Genomic DNA, 19,692 nt, shown 5'->3' with positions numbered 1-19,692 from the left:
GGAAGAGGATCTTTCTATAACCACAGGAAGAAGTGATGGAAAAGAGGCAATATAAGAGCACACAACAACAGAAAAACAAATAAGACACCACCAGAGTCTGAAGATTCTACACCAGCAAGACCTGAACACCCCAATGCAGATGAAACAGAAGAGAATGACCTTAAAAACACCTTCATGGAAATGATAGAGGCCCTCAAAGAGGATGTGAGAAAATTCCTTAAAGAAATGGAAGAAAAAAACAAACCAAAAAATGCAAGAAATAGAAAAAAACAAACCAAAAATTCCAACAAATGAAAGAAATGGAGGAAAACACGAAGCAAAAATTACAAGAAACAATTCAAACAATGCAAGGATTGAAAGCTGGCATGGAAACAATAAAAAACACAGTCAGAAGGAATGGTGGAAATCAAAAAACTGGGGAAATGGATAGGTACTACAGATGCAAGCATAACCAACCGAATACAAGAGATGGACGAGAGAATCTCAGATGTTGAAGACACACTAGGAGAAATAGATTAATCAATCAAAGAAAATCTGAAGTCCAACAAATCCCTAACACAGAATATCCAGGAAACATTGGACAGACTATGTGAAAAGACCAAACCTAAGCATAATAGGTATAGAGGAAGGTGAAGAAACCCAACTCAAAGGGGCAGAAAACATATTCAACAAAATCATAGAAGAAAATTTACCCAACCTAAAGAAAGACATGCCAATGAAGGTACAAGAAGCTTACAGAACACCAAATAGAGTGGATCACAAAAAAGTTCCCTTGCCACATAATAATCAAGACCCCAAGCATACAAAATAAAGAATACTTAGAGCAGCTAAGGAAAAAGACCAAATAACATGTAAAGGCAAACCTATCAGAATTACACCCGACTTCTCCATGGAAACTCTGAAAGCCAGAAGGTCCTGAATAGATATTCTATCAACACTAAGAGACCACGGATGCCAGCCCAGACTACTATACCCAGCAAAGCTTTCAATCACTATAGATGGAGAAAACAAGATATCACATGACAAAACCAGATTTACACAATACATATACACAAATCCAGCCCTACAGAAAGTTCTGGAAGGAAAACTCCAACCCAAGTAAGTTAACTACAATCAGAAAATTATAGGCAATAGATAATCCCATCTTACCAACAGCCAAAAGAGAAGAGGGGTGAAAATCCACATACAATTCCACCAACAACTATTCCAAAACAAACAAGAATGAGCAATCAGAGGTCATTAATATCCCTCAATACTGATGGTCTTAACTCACCCATAAAAAGGCACAGGCTAACAGATTGGATCCGAAGACAGAATCTATCCTTCTGCTGCATACAAGAAACACACCTCAGCTTCAAAGACAGATGTTACCTCAGAGTTAAGGGCCGGCAAAAGATTTTCTAATCAAATTGATCCAAGAAATAAGCAGAGGTAGCAATCCTAATATCTAAAAGACTAAACGTTAAACTGAAATCAATCAAAAGAGATGAAAGAAGTCATTTCATATTCATCACAGGAGAAATAAACCAAGATGAAGTCTTGATTCTGAACATCTATGCCCTGAACACAAAGGCATCCACATTCATAAAAGAAACATTACTAAACTCATACAACACATAAAACCTCACACACATATAGTGGGAGACTTCAACACCCCACACCACCACTAGACAAGACTACCAGACAGAAACTTAACAAAGAAACAAAGGAAATAATAGAGGTTATGTCCCAATTGGGATTGACAGACATCTATAGAACATTCCATCCAAACACAAAAGAATATACCTTCTTTTCAGTGCCACATGGAATCTTCTCAAAAATCGACCACATACTTGGCAACTTAGCAAACCTCATCAGGTACAAAAATTTGTAATAATTCCATGTATCTTATCAGACCGCCATGATTTAAAATTAGAGTTCAACAACAACACAAATAGCAGAGACCATACAAATTCATGGAAATAGAATAAAGCACAATTGCACCACTCCTGGGTTAAAGAAGAAATAAAAAAAGAAATTAAAGACTTCTTAGAATTCAATGAGAATGAAGACACAACATACCCAAACCATGGGACACTTTGAAAGCTAAGAGGAAAGTTTGCAACATTAAGTGCCCACATGAAGAAGCTGGAGAATAATCACACTAGAGAATTAACAGCACAACTTAAACTCAAGAACAAAAAGAAGCAAAATCACCCGGGAGGAGTAGACACCAGGAAATAATCAATTGAGGGCTGAAATCATTAAATTAGAAACTTGGAAACCGATACAAAGAAACAATGTAACGAAGAGTTGGTTCTTTGGGAAAATCAATAAGATAGACAAACATTTATCCAAACTCACCAAATGTCAGAATGTGAACATGCAAACTAACAAAATCAGAAATGAAAAGGGCGACATAACGGACAATGAGGAAATCCAGGTCATACATTGAAAACCTGTACTCCACAAAATTAGAAATTTAAAGGAAATGGAGAACTTTCTGGATAGATATCACATGCCAAAATTAAATCAAGAATAGATAAGCAATTTAAATAGACCTGTAATATGTAAGGAAATAGAAGCAGTCATCAAAAGTCTCCCAACAAAAAACAAACAAACAAACAAAAAACCCAGGGCCAAATGGCTTCAGAATTTTGAACAGCTTATACCAATTTCTCCTCAAATTATTCCATGCAATAGAAGCAGGAACAGAAGGGTCTTTGCCAAACTCTTTTTACGAGGCTTCAATAACATTGATACCCAAGCCACACAAAGACACAACTAAGAAAGAGAACTTCAGACCATTATCCCTCATGAACATTGATACAAAAATACTCAATAAAATATGTGGAGAGCTGCGCCACACTGCGCCTCAAAGATGGCGCCGGCTTCCGCATTCCACCATCCCGACGGTGAGTGCGCTCGGTAATAAACAACTCCTTATTTTGCCTGCTCCCATCCCGCCGGGGTCACGCCATCATCATCAGATTGCTTATGCATTCTGGTGAGCCTATGGCTTGCGCACACGTGGCTGCTCAGGATTGGCTGGCCTTGGCTATTTAGGGAGCAGGAGGGGTTTCTCCCATGGCTCCCCAAAAACCTCGCATGGCCACTGCAGGTGCGGCGGAACTGGACCTCTGTTCCGCCTCCGGACTCGTACTGACCCCTCAAATGGGGGTACAATTAATAGAATCAGACCTCCAAGGACCCTTGAACCCAGGCATGGTGGGTCTCCTCCTGGGAAGATCATCCACTATTTTAAAGGGTCTTAAGGTACATCCTGGGGTAATCGACCCTGACTATAATGGTACAATAAAGATAATGGTAGAGTCACCTAGAAGGGTAGTAGCTATCTCCCCGGGAGACAGGATTGCCCAGCTTCTGCTTCTGCCCAGCCAACATGAGCTGTTTCCAGCACGGTCTAATGAAAGAGGAAAGGAATGTTGTGGCTCTACAGGAACAGATCTGACCTTTTTGTCCTTGGAATTAAATCAAAGACCAGTCCTAACACTTAATGTGGATGGAAAAAGGATTCTTGGCCTGCTAGACACGGGGACAGACAAAAGCATTATAGCAAAAAAGGACTGGCCATCGGGTTGGCCTATACAGGCCTCCTCTCAAACCTTACGGGGGCTAGGGTATGCTAAGGCTCCGGATGTGAGTGCTAGACACATACAGTGGAAAGATGAGGAGGGTCATTCCGGAACTATGCAGCCCTATGTCCTGGATCTTCCCGTCTCCTTGTGGGGGAGGGACTTGCTCAATGATATGGGCTTTAAGCTAAGCAATAAATTTTCAGCCGCCTCTCAACAAATGATGAGGGACATGGGATGCCATCCAAGTTTCAGGCTAGGAAAACATTTACAAGGAAATAGGGGGCCCATTCAAGCACATCAGAGACACCTGAGGCAAGGGTTGGGTTTTTTCCTAGGGGCCGCTGAGGAAGGTATTCCCATTACACTGAGGAGCCTATATGGGTTCCTCAGTGGCCACTTTCCTCCGAGAAATTGAGTGCAGCAAAAACCCTAGTCGCTGAACAGCTTGCCTTGGGACACATAAGGCCATTCCTGTCGCCATGGAATACGCCCATCTTTGTCATTAAAAAAATCAGGAAAATGGCGCCTCTTACAGGACTTGGGAGCCATAAATAGCCAAATGCAAGCAATGGGCCCTGTACAGCGAGGGCTGCCATTACTTTCTGCCTTACCGGCGTCTTGGCATGTTATTGCAATAGATATAAAAGATTGTTTTTTCTCTATCCCTCTCCATACAGAGGATTGTAAACGGTTTGCCTTTACTGTCCCATCTTTAAATCATGAAGAGCCCGATCAGAGATTTGAATGGGTTGTGTTGCCCCAGGGAATGGCCAATAGCCCCACTATGTGTCAGCTCTATGTAGGACAGACCATTGAGCCATTAAGAAGGGAATTCCCCATCCTAAGATGTTTTCATTATATGGATGATGTGCTGTTAGCTGCCAAGGAAGAAAAACTTTTAGAAAAGGCATTTATTAGATTAATGTTTTTATTGGAGAATAAGGGATTGCTTGTGGCTCCCAAAAAGATTCAAAAAGGAAAAATGGTGAATTATTTGGGCACAAAGATTATCAGAGATCCTATTATTCCACAAAAATTAGAGTTAAGAAAAGATAATTTAAAAACCTTAAATGATTTTCAAAAGTTGCTAGGAGAAATAAAATGGATTAGGTGTTTTATTAAGTTCCCTAATTATGATTTAAAGCCCTTGAATGATCTCTTAAATGGAGATCCAGCCTTGGATTCCCCCAGACAGTTAACCTCTGAAGCAAGGCTCGCCCTACGTAGGGTGGAAGAGAGGCTACAAGATGCCTTCCTACAAAGATGCAAGGAGGGACAACCCATCTTTGTATGTATACTTCCCACATATTATCAGCCTACGGGCCTGCTTTGGCAGGATGGACCTTTATTGTGGATTTATCCAAGCATATCCCCTGCTAAATCTATTGAGTATTATCCCACCGTGGTGGCAAGATTGGCTCAAAATGGCATCCAACAATGCTTACAACATTTTGGCATAGCCCCAAAAGTGATCACTGTGCCCTACACCAATGATCAAATTCATGTCCTTTGCACCACTATTGATGATTGGGCCATTTTAAGGTGTGGGTTTAAAGGGGATATAGATAATCATTATCCAAAACATCCATTAATAGGATTTTTTAAGGAGCACCTGGTAGTCTTTCCAAAAATAACTTCTAATGCTCCAATCCCAGGTGCCCCCAATGTATTCACAGATGGCTCAAAAACAGGATGTGGTACCTATATGGTGGGCTCTTCGGAACCCGTTCAGATACAGTTTCAACCCGGCTCTCCCCAATTAGTAGAACTAGAGATTGTTGTTAAGGTTTTTGAAAATTGTTCTTTTGCCTTTAATCTTCTTTCAGATTCTGCCTGTGTGGTTAATGCTATAAAGGTACTGGAAGCTGTCGACCCTATTAGGTCCAGCAGTCCGGTCTGCACCCTGTTTCAAAGTCTTCAAATTTTGATCCGGCATCGAAAGTGTTGTTTTTTCATACAGCATGTCAGAGCACATACGGGCCTCCCGGGCCCCATAAGTGAGGGCAATAATAAAGTTGATCAATGGACCAGAATGGAGTATATATTCCTTTGTTCCACCCTGGATAGAGCCAGAGATTTTCATAAAAATTTTCATGTAAATGCCAAAACCTTACAACAGAAGTTTCATCTCTCCCGGGCTGATGCACGACAAGTCATCTTGGATTGCGCTCAATGTGCCGTCCATCATCATCTGCCCTGTCTCGGAGTCAATCCTAGAGGATTGCTCCCCTTAAAGGTTTGGCAAATGGATGTTACTCGTGTTGCCGAATTTGGCAGTCTAAAATATGTCCATGTATCTGTTGATACCTGCTCTGGAATTATCCATGCCACCCCTCTATCAGGCGAAAAGGCTCGCAATGTTGTCACCCATTGCCTGGAGGCTTGAGCGGCCTGGGGAAAACCCAGGCAGCTGAAAACTGATAATGGGCCAGCTTATACGGCTCAGTCCTTTGCCTCCTTTTGCAAACAAATGGAGGTTCAACTGCTTCATGGATTGCCATATAACCCACAAGGTCAGGGCATAGTAGAATGTGCCCATCGCACTCAAAAGAATGTCTAAATAAACAAAAAGGGGGAATAGGCTATGGCCGCACCCTAAAAGAGAGGCTTTCTCTCGCCCTCTTTACTATAAATTTTTTAAATTTGGATGCTCAAGGTCGCTCTGCAGCTGACAGGCATCAAGAACCCCATGGTCCAAGCAAAGGCTTGGTAAAATGGAAGGACATCTTGACTGGCACATGGAATGGGCCTGATCCCGTGCTGACTTGGGCACGAGATTCTGTTTGTGTTTTTCCACAGGACCAACAAGACCCCGTGTGGGTTCCAGAACGACTGGTGAGGAAGGCACAGACACCGCTGGATCCGAATGATGCAAATGCCACTCAGGCCGCTCACCCCATGCCTTCCAATGATGATGATGATAACGACAATGGCGGTGGCAGAGCCACGCTGGGGGATTCTATCAGCCTTTCCAGTGCCGATGCCGGTCCACCATAATGCGCAAGTTTTCCCTTGGTTGTTTACCACCTCAAGCAAGCTTAACCTGCCCTCCCTTCCTTTAGATACCCAGGCATCCCCTATAGGGGAAAACCGGACTTTTCCTGAAAAGGGAAGTTTGTGTTTTACATTTTTGACCAACAGCTCCTGTATTAAGTTAGCCCGCCATACTGCAGGATGGTTTTTTGATAAAGATAAATATCAATCCGGACAGAGTCAAAGTTGTAATTCCACCACCTGCCGGATGTATCTTATCACAAATTACTCTACCAATGCGGCCTGGATTAATGGTTCATGGCCAGTAGTAGCAAAGAGGAGTAATGATACCCCTCCTACTCAACCAAGGTGGGCACCCTGATGCTGGGGCCACTTTGAGGGGGAGGCCTGGCCCTGGACAGGATGCCAGGCCATGCAAGTGAATTGGACAAATGAAGATAAACTATTCATCTTTTCCCCAGATATGGTAGGGAAGAATAAAGGTCTTTTAAATATCCCAGTCTTTGTGTTACTAGCGTACAGTTTGAAAATTATATACGTGCTGCTAATTTGTCTAAACTTTCCACTTATCTTCTAGGTAATTGGTCAGGGGAATTTGAAAAGGAACTCGACCAACTGCGCGCAGCCATAGTGACAGTGAACTCCACCCGCGTCGATTCCAGCATCGCACAAGGATTGTCCTCCTGGATCAGGGCCACCATGGATCACTTAAAGGAGTGGGCAGGGTTAGGGTCCCTACTTGGCCTGATGGCCATAGCCTCTCTGGTATGTCTGTGGTGCTTCTGTAATGCTCAGTCTAATCAGCGCCGTAATGCAATGAGGGTCATGCAAGCATTCGCTGCCATTGAAGAAGGTCAGTCCCCCTCAGCCTGGCTGGCTACCTTTAAAAACTAATTTTCTCTGGTCGGGGTGCAAGGCTAAGCACTGCACGAGGGTTTGCTTGTAAGCAGTTAAGCTACCCTCGGAAGACAAGCCCAAATGCATGAAGGTTGTACCCAAGATCCTTCCCCTGGGAAAACAGGTACAGGATGGGTCAGGGTCACCAAAGGCGTAGACTCTGTAGGTGTCACCTGTACATTATCCCAGCTTTGCACACCAGGGATCGGGCCTCTATCATCACCCACCTTTGTTATATAAAAACAAAAAGGGGGAACTGTGGAGAGCTGCGCCACACCGCGCCTCAAAGATGGCGCTGGCTTCCGCATTCCACCATCCCGACGGTGAGTGCGCTCGGTAATAAACAACTCCTTATTTGGCCTGCTCCCATCCCGCCGGGGTCGTGCCATCGTCATCAGATTGCTTATGCATTCTGGTGAGCCTATGGCTTGCGCACACGTGGCTGCTCAGGGTTGGCTGGCCTCGGCTATTTAGGGAGCAGGAGGGGTTTCTCCCGTGGCTGCCTCCACGTCGTTCATCAAGGTCCTGAATAAACCACTTGCGAGAAGGATTCCTGAGTTGTGTCTTCCTTGCTGGTCGAGGTGGTCGTGACAAAAATACTGGCAAATTGGATTCAAGAACACATCAGAAAACTCATCCACCATGATTAAGTAGGCTTCATTCCAGGGATGCAGGGATGGTTCAACATACTAAAATCCATCAATGTAATGCACCAAATAACAAGGTGCTAAACAAAAATCACATGATCATCTCACTAGATGCTGAAAAAGCCTTTGACAAAATCCACCACCCATTCATGATAAAGGTCTTAGAGAGATCTGGGATAATAGGGACATACCTAAACATAATAAAAGCTATAAACAGCAAACCAACAGCCAACATCAAACTGAATGGAGAGAAACTCAACATGATTCTGCTAAAATCAGGACCTAAACAAGGCTGTCCCCTCTCCCCATACCTGTTCAATATTGTACTCAAAGTTCTAGCTAGAGAAATAAGACAACAAAGGAGATCAAGGGGATACAAATTGGAAAGGAAGAGGTCAAAATTTCACTATATTCAGATGATATGATAGTGTACATAAGTGACCCAAAAACTGTACCAGGGAACTCTTACAGCTGATAAACACCTTCAGGAAAGTGGCAGGATACAAGATCAACTCAAGAAAATCAGTAGCCCTACTATATACAGACAATAAGAGGACTGAGAAAGAAGTCAGAGAAACATCACTGTTTACAATTACCACACACAACATAAAAAAGAAACACTTGGGGTAACGCTAACCAAACAAGTGAAAGATGCATATCGCAAGAACTTTGAGAGGATGTGGAGAAAAGGGAACACTTGTCCATTGTTTGTGTGAGTGCAAACTTGTACAGCCAGTTTGGAAATCAGTATGGAGATTCCTCAGGAAAATGGGAATCAGTCTACCATAAGACCCAGCAATTCCACTCTTAGGCATATACCCAAAAGATGCCCATTCATACAAAAGGATGTCTGTTCCATTATGTTCATAGCAGCATTATTTGTAATCGCTAGATCCTGGAAGCAACCTAGATGCCCCACAACTGAAGAGTGGATAGAGAAAATGTGGTACATTTACACAATGGAGTACTACTCAGCAGAAAAAAAAACAATGGAATCTTGAAATTTGCAGGCAAATAGATGGCACTAGAAGAAACAATCCTGAGAGGTAACCCAATCACAAAAAGGCAAACATGGCATATACTCACTCATATATGGATTTTGGACATGTATTAGGGGACTTTCAGCCTACAATCCCAGTGCCAATGAGTCTGGGAAATAGGGAGGTTCCCAAGAGATATGTATGATACCCCAGAGAAGTGGAATGAGGCAAGCTCTCCTGAGCAGATTGGGAACATGGCGGGAGGGGAGAGGGAACCAGGAAAAAGAGCTGGGGATAAGAGGAAGGGAAAAGAAGACATGGGGGAGCAGATAGGTTGATTTGGGGTAAGAATAGAGGATAGCAGGGTGAGAGATGCCACAATAGATGGAGTCTTTATAGGCTTGAGGAGAGATCTGACACTAGTGAGATTTCCAGAGATCTACAAGGATAACAGCAACTGACAAACTAAGCTATAGTGAAGAGACACAATTAATAGTTCCTCCCTAATGATAAGGTTGATAACTACCTTATATGGCATACTAGAACCTTCATCCAGTGACTGATGGAAGTAGAGACATATACCCACAGCTAAACACTGAACTTATCCCTGAAACCCAGTGACAAAGATGGAGGAGTGATAACCAAAGGGGTCAAGACCATGCTGGTCAAACCCACAAATACAGCTGACTGGACAAGTGGGAGCTCTTGAACTCCAGACTGATGGTTGAGTGGCCAATAGTGGACTGATCCAGACTCCATGAATGTAGTGTCATTGTGGAGGCCTTGAGTAGTAGATTAGTGTTCACCATGGCATACAAATGAACTTTGGGAACCAATTCCACATGGAGGGATGCTCTCTCAGCCTAGACATATGGGGAAGGGCCTAGGTCCTGCCATGGATGAAATGACAAACTCTGGGGATCTCCCCAAGGATGGACTCACCCTTCCTGGGGAATAATGTGGGGATTGGGCCAGGAGCTAGGGTAGAGCTGGTGAAGGGACAAGGGAGGAGGGGTGGGAGAGGTAGCTGGGATTGACATTTGAAGCATGTGTGTTTCTAACTTAAATAAAACATATATTGAAAAAAGGAGTCCACAAGACCCAGATAAATGTTATAGGTATTTATTAGGGAAACACACAATCATGCTCAATAACCACCACAATCTTCCTGCTCCAGAAGTTGCAGTCTGTGCCCATCTTTTTCCTTAGAAGGGGTCACATCTACATACCCTTTAGCCATAGCCCTAGGATGTGGCCACCACTCCAAGTTCACTGATGATCAGTGCTGCTACATTTGACTTCCTAGGGGAGGCCTTACCATCTCTGAGGAGCAGATGGGTGGTGGTGTGGGGAGAAGTTGAAGGCAATAGGAAAGGAGGGAAGGTGAACTGGGATTGGAATGTTAAATAAATACATCCTGTATTAGGCAGGGTGTGGTGGTGCACTTCTTTAATCCCAGTATGTGGGAGGCAGAGGCAGATGGATCTCTGAATTTAATGCCAGCTTGGTCCACAGAGCAAGTTCCAGGACAGCCAGGGCTATGTAGAGAGACTCTGTCTCAAAACAAGAAAATCCTTTTGATAGTTACATATTTCATAATGACTTTAGTTGTTCTCATCTCATTCTTCTCTCTAACACATGTCTCCACTGGAGCCCTTCCCAACAAATCCCCTCCTATTTTCATGGTTTCTGTGTGTGACCCACTTGAGTTTATTTTCTTGCCTCAGCATTGGAGGTTGCTGTTTACTGTTCAGTGATGACACCACTGAAGAAAATGACACTCTCTTAACAACTGTTCATTGCTAAGAAAGGATCTCAGAGAGTGATCCCACCCCCCAGAAAACCATGTTGACAAATATAAATAAATAAATGGTTAATATTTTAAAATAACAGTTTCTAGATATTTATGTGATAGTAAGAACCAAATCTGTAAGCAGAAGTACTGTACAATTCAGCACTGCAGGTGTACCACTGTGGGCACACAGGAAATATCATGACTTGTGTGCTTCCCCTCAAAGGGGAATTTGGCTTTTATCAGCGCCTGCCAGGTGATTACTCCTGAGATTTCTCCATCCATCATTACAGAGTTAACTAATCAAAGACAGTGTTCAGACATGTAAATGTATGGAATCATTTACATGATTGGAAATAGACCTAAGATTGGTTTTTACTATTTGTTTTTCTTTCTCAGCATTTTAAAAAGTAACCTGTTCAGTTGAATTTTTAAAAATAACAATATATCTAACCTTAGCTTGGAAATAAAATGATAACACTGAAAACAGGGTGGGAGGAATATTGGGATTGGAGTTATTTCTGTTGAGTACTTTCTAGGAACCCAGAGAACACTGAGCTTATGTAAGAGTATCACTGTATAGGCTCAGTTTGTCACACACACACACACACACACACACACACACAATTTCTGAGAAGCAGCTATTTAACCATTATTTCTAAAGAAGTTTCAAATATTTCTTTAAAAACCTTGTATCATTAATAAAAATTATAATTTTTGACCTAATCTAGGCATGGTAACAAGAGATATATGATTAAAATAGTAATATCTATATAGTACATTTTTAAAAGCTTAGTTCCATTGAGAGGTATTAGCATTTTGCAAACTCTTAAAAGGACAATTCTTTTTCTTTTTATAAAAATAGGTTAATTTATTTATTATGTATACAGTGTCTGTATGTATCACTGCCAGTCAGAAGAGGGCACCAGATCTCATTACAGATCGTTGTGAGCCATCATCTTGTTGCTGGGAATTGAACTCAGAGTCTCTGGAAGACCAGCTAGTGTTATTAACCACTGAGCTATCTCTCCAGACACAATAATTCTTCCTGTACATCATATGCTCAGTTTTCATAACATCTCTGAAGAAAATGATTTTAGATGTAAGCAAAAGAAGTACAGATCTAGGTATCATGGTACATGCATATAATCCCTGCACTGGAAAGCTGAGGCTGGGAAATCATGAATTTTTCAAATAATAAATAGATGTAAAAATCATAAGTATACTGCAAAAATCAGCTAAGTAAAATGATCAAGGAGCATTTTAAGTATGGTTCTGATAACCTTATTCATCATAAAGGTAGGTAAGTAGTTGCTGAGCAGATTTGCCTTAAAATCAAGATTAAAATGAACTGGCATATAATTGTTCCCAGGTTAGCTAGGAAAAAAATTCCAATTACTTGGAAAGCACAAGTGGCCAAAATTTATTAAGCTAAGGTGAACATTACAAAATGAATTGTGATATAAACATAAAAGAAACAGAATTTGTGCTTGAAGCCTCGCTAAAAAGGAATACCAGATAAGATGGTTTCACTGAGGCATTTTAGTGAAGATTTAAAGAATAATTAATATCAACTTCTCATGGAAAGAAAACACATTTTATAAGGCCAGTATTGCCTTAATACCCACTGCACAAATAGCACAAGGAAAGAAAAAGACAGAGCTAAATGATGTCTTTTTGAACTTACATTAAATGTCTTTAAGAAGATAATAGCAGAGCCAATGAAGTGTGAAAGATTAATGTATGAGAACAAAGAGGTTTAATACAAAGTGCAGAGCTGATTCTGTTTCAGAAATTTAACTAATATAGTTCTCCATATCCACAGACCAGGAACAAAATTTCAGGGGATCAAATGCAAAAACACAGAAATGATTTGACAGAAGGCAGCACCCATCTGTGACAGGCATTTTCTTATTGGATGCAGAGGGAAATGTCTTCATGAGAAACACATAGTAAAGCTCCACTGAGCATAGCAGCTCATGGTGGGAAATGAAGGCTGTCCTTTCAAGACTGAGGGAGTGAATTGAATGTCATTCCTCATGATTTGTACTGGAATACTGGTGTTTCAAGCAGACGTGATAATTCGAGAAAAAAATCATAAAAAATGGCCCAGATTGAAAAGAATGTATAAAACGACTTTTATTTGTTTTTCTATGACAGTGCAGAAAATCCTGAAAAGTCTCTAAGGAACTTAGAGAACTAGAAATGAAGGTATGGTCACCAGATTAAAAAAAATAACATATAAAACATGTAACAGTTTCTTTATGTATATTAAATATTTATTTCTATATATTATTAATGGAAATCAAAATAAAACTTTAATATTATTTACAATTTCTCTGAAATTAGTGAAACAACTTACTCAGGTCTAAATGTAAAAAGTGCTTGCAATAGCTGTACATTTTACATAATGAGGAAAGAATCTAAGAGGACAAATTGGAAGATCTTTATGTCTTCGTAGGATGGAAAACATACATGACTGATAATTGCCCTTAAATTGACTTGTAGAATTAGAGCAGCTGCTTTTAAAAACCAAAATGTTGCATAAGACATAGATCAACATACTCTGGGACATATGTTTAGAGGGTCAAGGGCCCTAAATAATTAATAAATGCTGAGAAAGAAGACTAGTTTGAATGAAACAGGCTAGAGAACCCAGAAATAAATGAACATGATTATGATTATGACCAACTGAATTTTTGTTTATAAAGACACAAAAGCAATTTAGTAAAGAGAGAGTAGTCATGTTAGCAAATGACGCTGAAACAATTGGATACCCACAAATGAAAATAAAAATAGACCAACAGAAATATGCAGCAAAACTCTGGTGGTTTGAATGAGAATGGCCTCCGTGGGCTTCTTATATTCCCAGTTTGTTGGACTATTTGGGAAGTAGTAGGAAGTGTGACTTTGTTAGAGGAGGTGTGTCACGGGAGTGGGCTTTGGGGATTCATGAAACTACTGTTTCTCTCAGTCTTGTGAATCAAGATGTGAGCTTCTGCCTCTGCTCCAATTGTCCCTGTCACCATGCCTTTGTTCTGCCACCAAGAACTCTAACACTCTGAAGCCATAATCCAATGAAACATTTTTTTTTGTAAATTGTCTTGGACATGGTGTTTTATCACATCAATAGAAAAGTAATTAAATTGGGTCCTTTCCTGGTGCTTAAGGTGAGTGTGGGGCCCCGCTATGAGCTCCAACTCCCTACATCCCTGGCTCCATCTCCCTGGGAGTTTTTCTGCACCTAGAGAAGACCTGCCCCTCCCGGAAGGACCACCCTGAGTATACCCACACCTCAGCCTTCAGTGCCATCTGGTCTTTTCCAGGTGGTGCTTAAGGAGAGGAAGAGATCCCACGAGTCCCCACTGAAAGAAAGGATGGGAAGAAGGCAATATAAAAACACAACCAAGAGAGGAACCAGTATGACACCACCAGGGTCTGGAAACTCTACACCAGCAAGACCTGAAAATATCAACACAGATGAAACAGAAAAGAATGACCTTCTAAACAACCTCCTGAAAGTGATAGAGGCCCTCAAAGATAATATGAGAAAATCCCTCAAAGAAATGGAAGAAAACACAAATAAAAAAGTGCAAGAAATCAACAAATCTCTTAAAGAAAGCAAGGAAACCCAAGAAAAACTATCAAACAGATTAAGGAAACAATTCAAACAGTTCAAGACCTGGAAACTGAAATGGAGGCAATAGGAAAAGCTGAAAAAACAATCAGGAACTACAGATGCAAGCATATCTAACAGAATACAAGAGATGGAAGACAGAATCTCATGCACTGAAGATAAATTAGAGGAAATAGTTTCATCAACAAAAGAAAGTCTTAAATCTAACAAATCCTTAACACAAAATATTCAGAAAATATGGGACACCGTGAAAAGACCAAATCTAAGAATAATAGGTATAGAAGAAGGCAAAGAAGCCCAGCTCAATGATACAGAAAACATATTCAACAAAATCATAGAAGAAAAATTTCCCAACCTGAAGGAGATGCCTATGAAACTACAAGAAGCTTACCAAACACCAAATAGACTGGACCAAAAAAAAAGTCCTCTCGCCACATAATAATCAAAACACCAAACATACAGAATAAAGAATGAATACTAAAAGCAGCAAAGGAAAAAGGCCAAGTAACATATACAGGCAAACCTATCAGGATTACACCCGACTTTTCCATGAAAACTATGAAAGCCAGAAGGTCCTGGATAAATATTCTACAAACACTAAGAGACCACAGATTCCAGCCCAGACTACTATTCCCAGAAAAACTCTCAATCACTATAGATGGAGAAAACAAGATATTACATGACAAAACCAGATGTATGCAATACGTTTCCACAAATCTAACCCTATATAAAGTTCTAGAAGGAAAACACTGACCCAAGGAAGTTAACTACACTCAAAATAACAAGGGCAATAGATAATCTAACTTTACCAGAAATCAAAAATAGGAGAAAAACTCACACATAAAACCACCACCAAAAATGGATCCAAAACAAACAAGAATCAACAATCAATGGTCATTAATATCCCTGAATATCAATAGTCTTAACTTACCTATAAAAAGACACAGGCTAACAGAATGGATATGAAGACGGAATCCATCCTTCTGCTGCATACAAGAAACACACCTCAATTTCAAAGACAGTCGCTACCTCAAGGTTAAGGGTTGGGAAAAGACTTTCCAATCAAATGGATATAAGAAGCAAGCGGGTGTAGCTATCCTAATATCTACCAAAATAGACTTTAAACTAAAATTAATCAAAAGAGATGAAGAAGGTCACTTCATATTCCTCATAGGAAAAATCCATCAGGAAGAAGTCTCAATTCTGAACATATATGCCCTAAATATGAATGTGCCCACATTCATAAGAGAAACATTACTACAACTCAAATCACACATTAAATCCCACACACTTGTAGTGGGAGACGTCAATGCACCACTCACACCACTGGACAGGTCCACTAGACAGAAACTTAACAAAGAAACAATGGAACTGACAGAAGTTATCACTCAATTGGGTTTAACAGACATCTATAAAACATTCTACCCAAACAAAAAAGGATATACCTTCTTCTCAGCACCACACGGAACCTTCTCTAAAATCGACCACATACTTGGCAGTAAAGCAAACCTCAACAGATACAAAAAAATTGGAATAATACCCTGTATCCTGTCGGACCACCACGGCTTAAAATTAGAATTCAACGTCAGCATAAATTGCAGAAACCTCACAAACTCATGGAAATTGAACAATGCTCAATTGCATCACACCTGGGTAAAGGAAGAAATAAAGAAAGAAATAAAAGACTTCCTAGAATTAAATGAAAATGAAGGCACAACATACCCAAACATTTGTGATACTTTGAAAGCAGGTCTAAGAGGAAAATTCATAGCACTAAGTGCCCACATGAAGAAACTGGAGAACTGCCACACTAGAGAATTAACAGAACACCTGAAAGCTCTAGAACAAAAAGAAGCAAACTTACCCAGGAGGAGTACATGCCAGGAAATAATCAAATTGAGTGCTGAAATCAATAAGTAGAAGCAAAGAAAACAATACAAAGGATCAATGAAACAAAGAGTTGGTTCTTTGAGAAAACAACAAGATAGACAAACCTTTATCAAACCTAACTAAAAGATAGAGAGAGAACATGCTAATTAACAAAATCAGAAATGAAAAAGGGGACATAACAACAGATACTGGGGAAATCCAAAGAATCATCAGGTCATATTTTGAAAATCTGTACTCCAATAAATTGGAAAATCTAAAGGAAATGGATGATTTTCAGGATAGATAATAGATATCACTTACCAAAATTAAGTCAAGAAAAGATAAACAATTTAAACAGACCTACATCCCCTAAAGAAATAGAAGCAGCCATAAAAAGTCCTCCAACAAGGAAAAGTCCAGGGCCAGATTGTTTCAGTGTAGAATTCTACCAAAAATTCAAGGAAGAGCTAATACCAATACTTTTCAAATTGTTCCACACAATAGAAGCAGAAGGATCACTGCCAAATTCTTTTTACCAGGCTACAATTACATTAGTAGTCAAACTACACAAAGACACAACCAAGATAGGGAATTACAGACCAATCTCCCTCATGAAAATTGGTGCAAAAATACTCAATAAGATACTGGCAAATTGAGTCCAAGAACACATAAGAAATAATCATACACCATGATCAAGTAGGCTTTATCCCAGGGATGCAGAGATGGGTCAACATACAAAAATCCATTAATGGAATCCACCATATAAAGAAACTGAAAAAGAAAAACCACATGATCATCTCACTAGATGCTGAAAAAGCCTTTGACAAAATCCAACACCCCTTCATGATAAAGGTCTTGGAGAGATCAGGGATAACAGGAACATACCTAAACATAATAAAAGCTATATACAGCAAACCAACAGCCAGCATCAAGCTGAATGGAGAGAAACTAAAGGTGATTCCTCTAAAATCAGGAACAAGACAAGGATGTCCAGTCTCTCCATATCTCTTCAATATTGTACTTGAAGTTCTAGCTAGAGAAATACGACAACAAAAGATCAAGAGGATACGAATTGGAGAGGAAGAGTTCAAACTTTCACTATTTGCAAACTATATGATAGTCTACATAAACGACCCAAAAAATTCTACCAGTAACTCCTACAGCCTATAAACACCTTCAGCAAAGTGGCAGGATACAAAACTAACTAAAAAAAACAGTAGCCCTACTGTATGTAGACAATAAAGGGGACAAGATAGAAATTAGAGAAACATCACCCTTTAAAATAGCCACAAACACCATAAAATATCTTAGGGTAACTCTAACCAAGCAAGTGAAAGACCTGTATAACAAGAACTTTGAGTCCTTAAAAAAAAGAAATTAAAGAAGATACCAGAAAATGGAAAGATCTCCCATGCTCTTGGATAGGTATGATCAATGTAGTAAAAATGGCAATCTTACCAAAAGCAATCTACAGATTCAATGCAATCCCCATCAAAATACCAGCACAATTTTTCACCGACTTCGAAAGGTCAATCCTTAACTTTATATGGAAAAACAAAAGACCCAGGATAGCCAAGGCAACCCTGTAAAATAAAGGAACGTCGGGAGGCATCCCCATCCCTGACTTCAAGCTCTGTTATAGAGCTATAGTCCTGAAAACAGCTTGGTACTGGCACAAAAGCAGACAGGTAGACCAATGGAATCGGATCGAAGACCCTGATATCAACCCATACACCTTTGAACACCTGATCTTTGACAAAGAAGCTAAAACTGTACAATGGAAAAAAAAGAAAGCATCTTCAACAAATGGTGCTGGAGTAACAGGATGCTGGCCTGTAAAAGACAACAGATAGATCCATATCTATCACCATGCACAAGACTTAAGGGCAAATGGATTAAAGGCCTCAACATCAATCCAGCCACACTGAATCTCTTAGAGGAGAAAGTGGGAAGTACCCTTGAACAAATTGGTACAGGAGACTGCTTTCTGAACCTAACACTAGTAGCACAGACACTGAAATCAACAATTAATAAGTGGGACCTCCTGAAACGGAGGTGCTTCTGCAGGGCAAAGGAAACAGCCAACAAGACAAAACAACAGTCCACAGAATGGGAAAAGATATTCACAGACCCCACATCTGACAAAAGGGCTGATCTCCAAAATTTACAAGGAACTCAAGAAACAAGACTCCAGAATACCAAAGGATCCAATTAAAAATGGGGTACATAACTAAACAGAGAATTCTCAATAGAGGAGTCCAAAATGGCCAAGAGACACTTGAGAAAGTGCTCAACACCTTTAGCCATTAGGGAAATGCAAATCAAAACAACTCTGAGATACCATCTCATTCCCGTCCGAATGTCTAAAATCAAAAACACTAATGTTAGTCTATGCTGGAGAGGATGTGGAGAAAGGGGAACACTCCTCCACTTCTGGTGGGAATGCCACTTTGGAGATCAGTATGGAGATTCCTCAGGAAAATGGAAATCACAAGATACAGCAATTCCACTTTTAGGCATATACCCAAAAAAGATGTACCCACATACAATAAGGACATCTGCTCAACTATGTTCATTGCATCATTATTTGTAATAGCCAGAACTTGGAAAGAACCTAGATGCCCCTCAACTGAAGAGTGGATAGAGAAAATGTGGTATATTTACACAATGGAGTACTACTCAGCAGAAAAAAATGGAATCTTGAAATTTACAGGCAAATGGATGGCACTGAAAGAAACCATCCTGAGTGACATAACCCAGTCACAAAAAGAGATGCTTGATATGTACTCTCTCATATATGGATTTTAGACATGGAGCAGGGCATTGCCAGCCCACAACCCCACCGCCAGAGAGTCTAGGGTGCAGGGAGCACCCTAAGAGAGATATGCATAGTAACCTGGAGAAGGGTTAGTGGATGTGATCTCCTAATTTAATGGGGGGGAATAGAAGGAGATGAGAGAAAAAGTGAAAGAAAGAGGAGGGGAGAGGAGGACATGGGGGAGCAGAAAGGTTGAGCCAGGGTAAGAATAGAGGAGAAACGGATGGGAGATACCAGAAAAGAGGGAGCCAGTATAAGTTGGAGGAGAGATCTGGCACTAGTGAGATCTTCACAGATCTACAAGAATGACACCAACTGGCATTAAGGCTACCTTAAATGCCCTCCCATGATAATGAGAATGATGACTACCTTATATACCAGCCTAGAACTCTCATCCAATGGCTGATGGAGGCAGAGGCAGACACCCACATCTGTGAACCAAATTGAACTCCTGGAACCCAGTTGCAAAGAAGAGTGATG

Source organism: Mesocricetus auratus, unplaced genomic scaffold (assembly GCF_017639785.1).
Source record: "Mesocricetus auratus isolate SY011 unplaced genomic scaffold, BCM_Maur_2.0 Super-Scaffold_15014, whole genome shotgun sequence".
NCBI classification, from domain to species: domain Eukaryota; kingdom Metazoa; phylum Chordata; class Mammalia; order Rodentia; family Cricetidae; genus Mesocricetus; species Mesocricetus auratus.
This window is presented reverse-complemented; position numbering follows the sequence as displayed.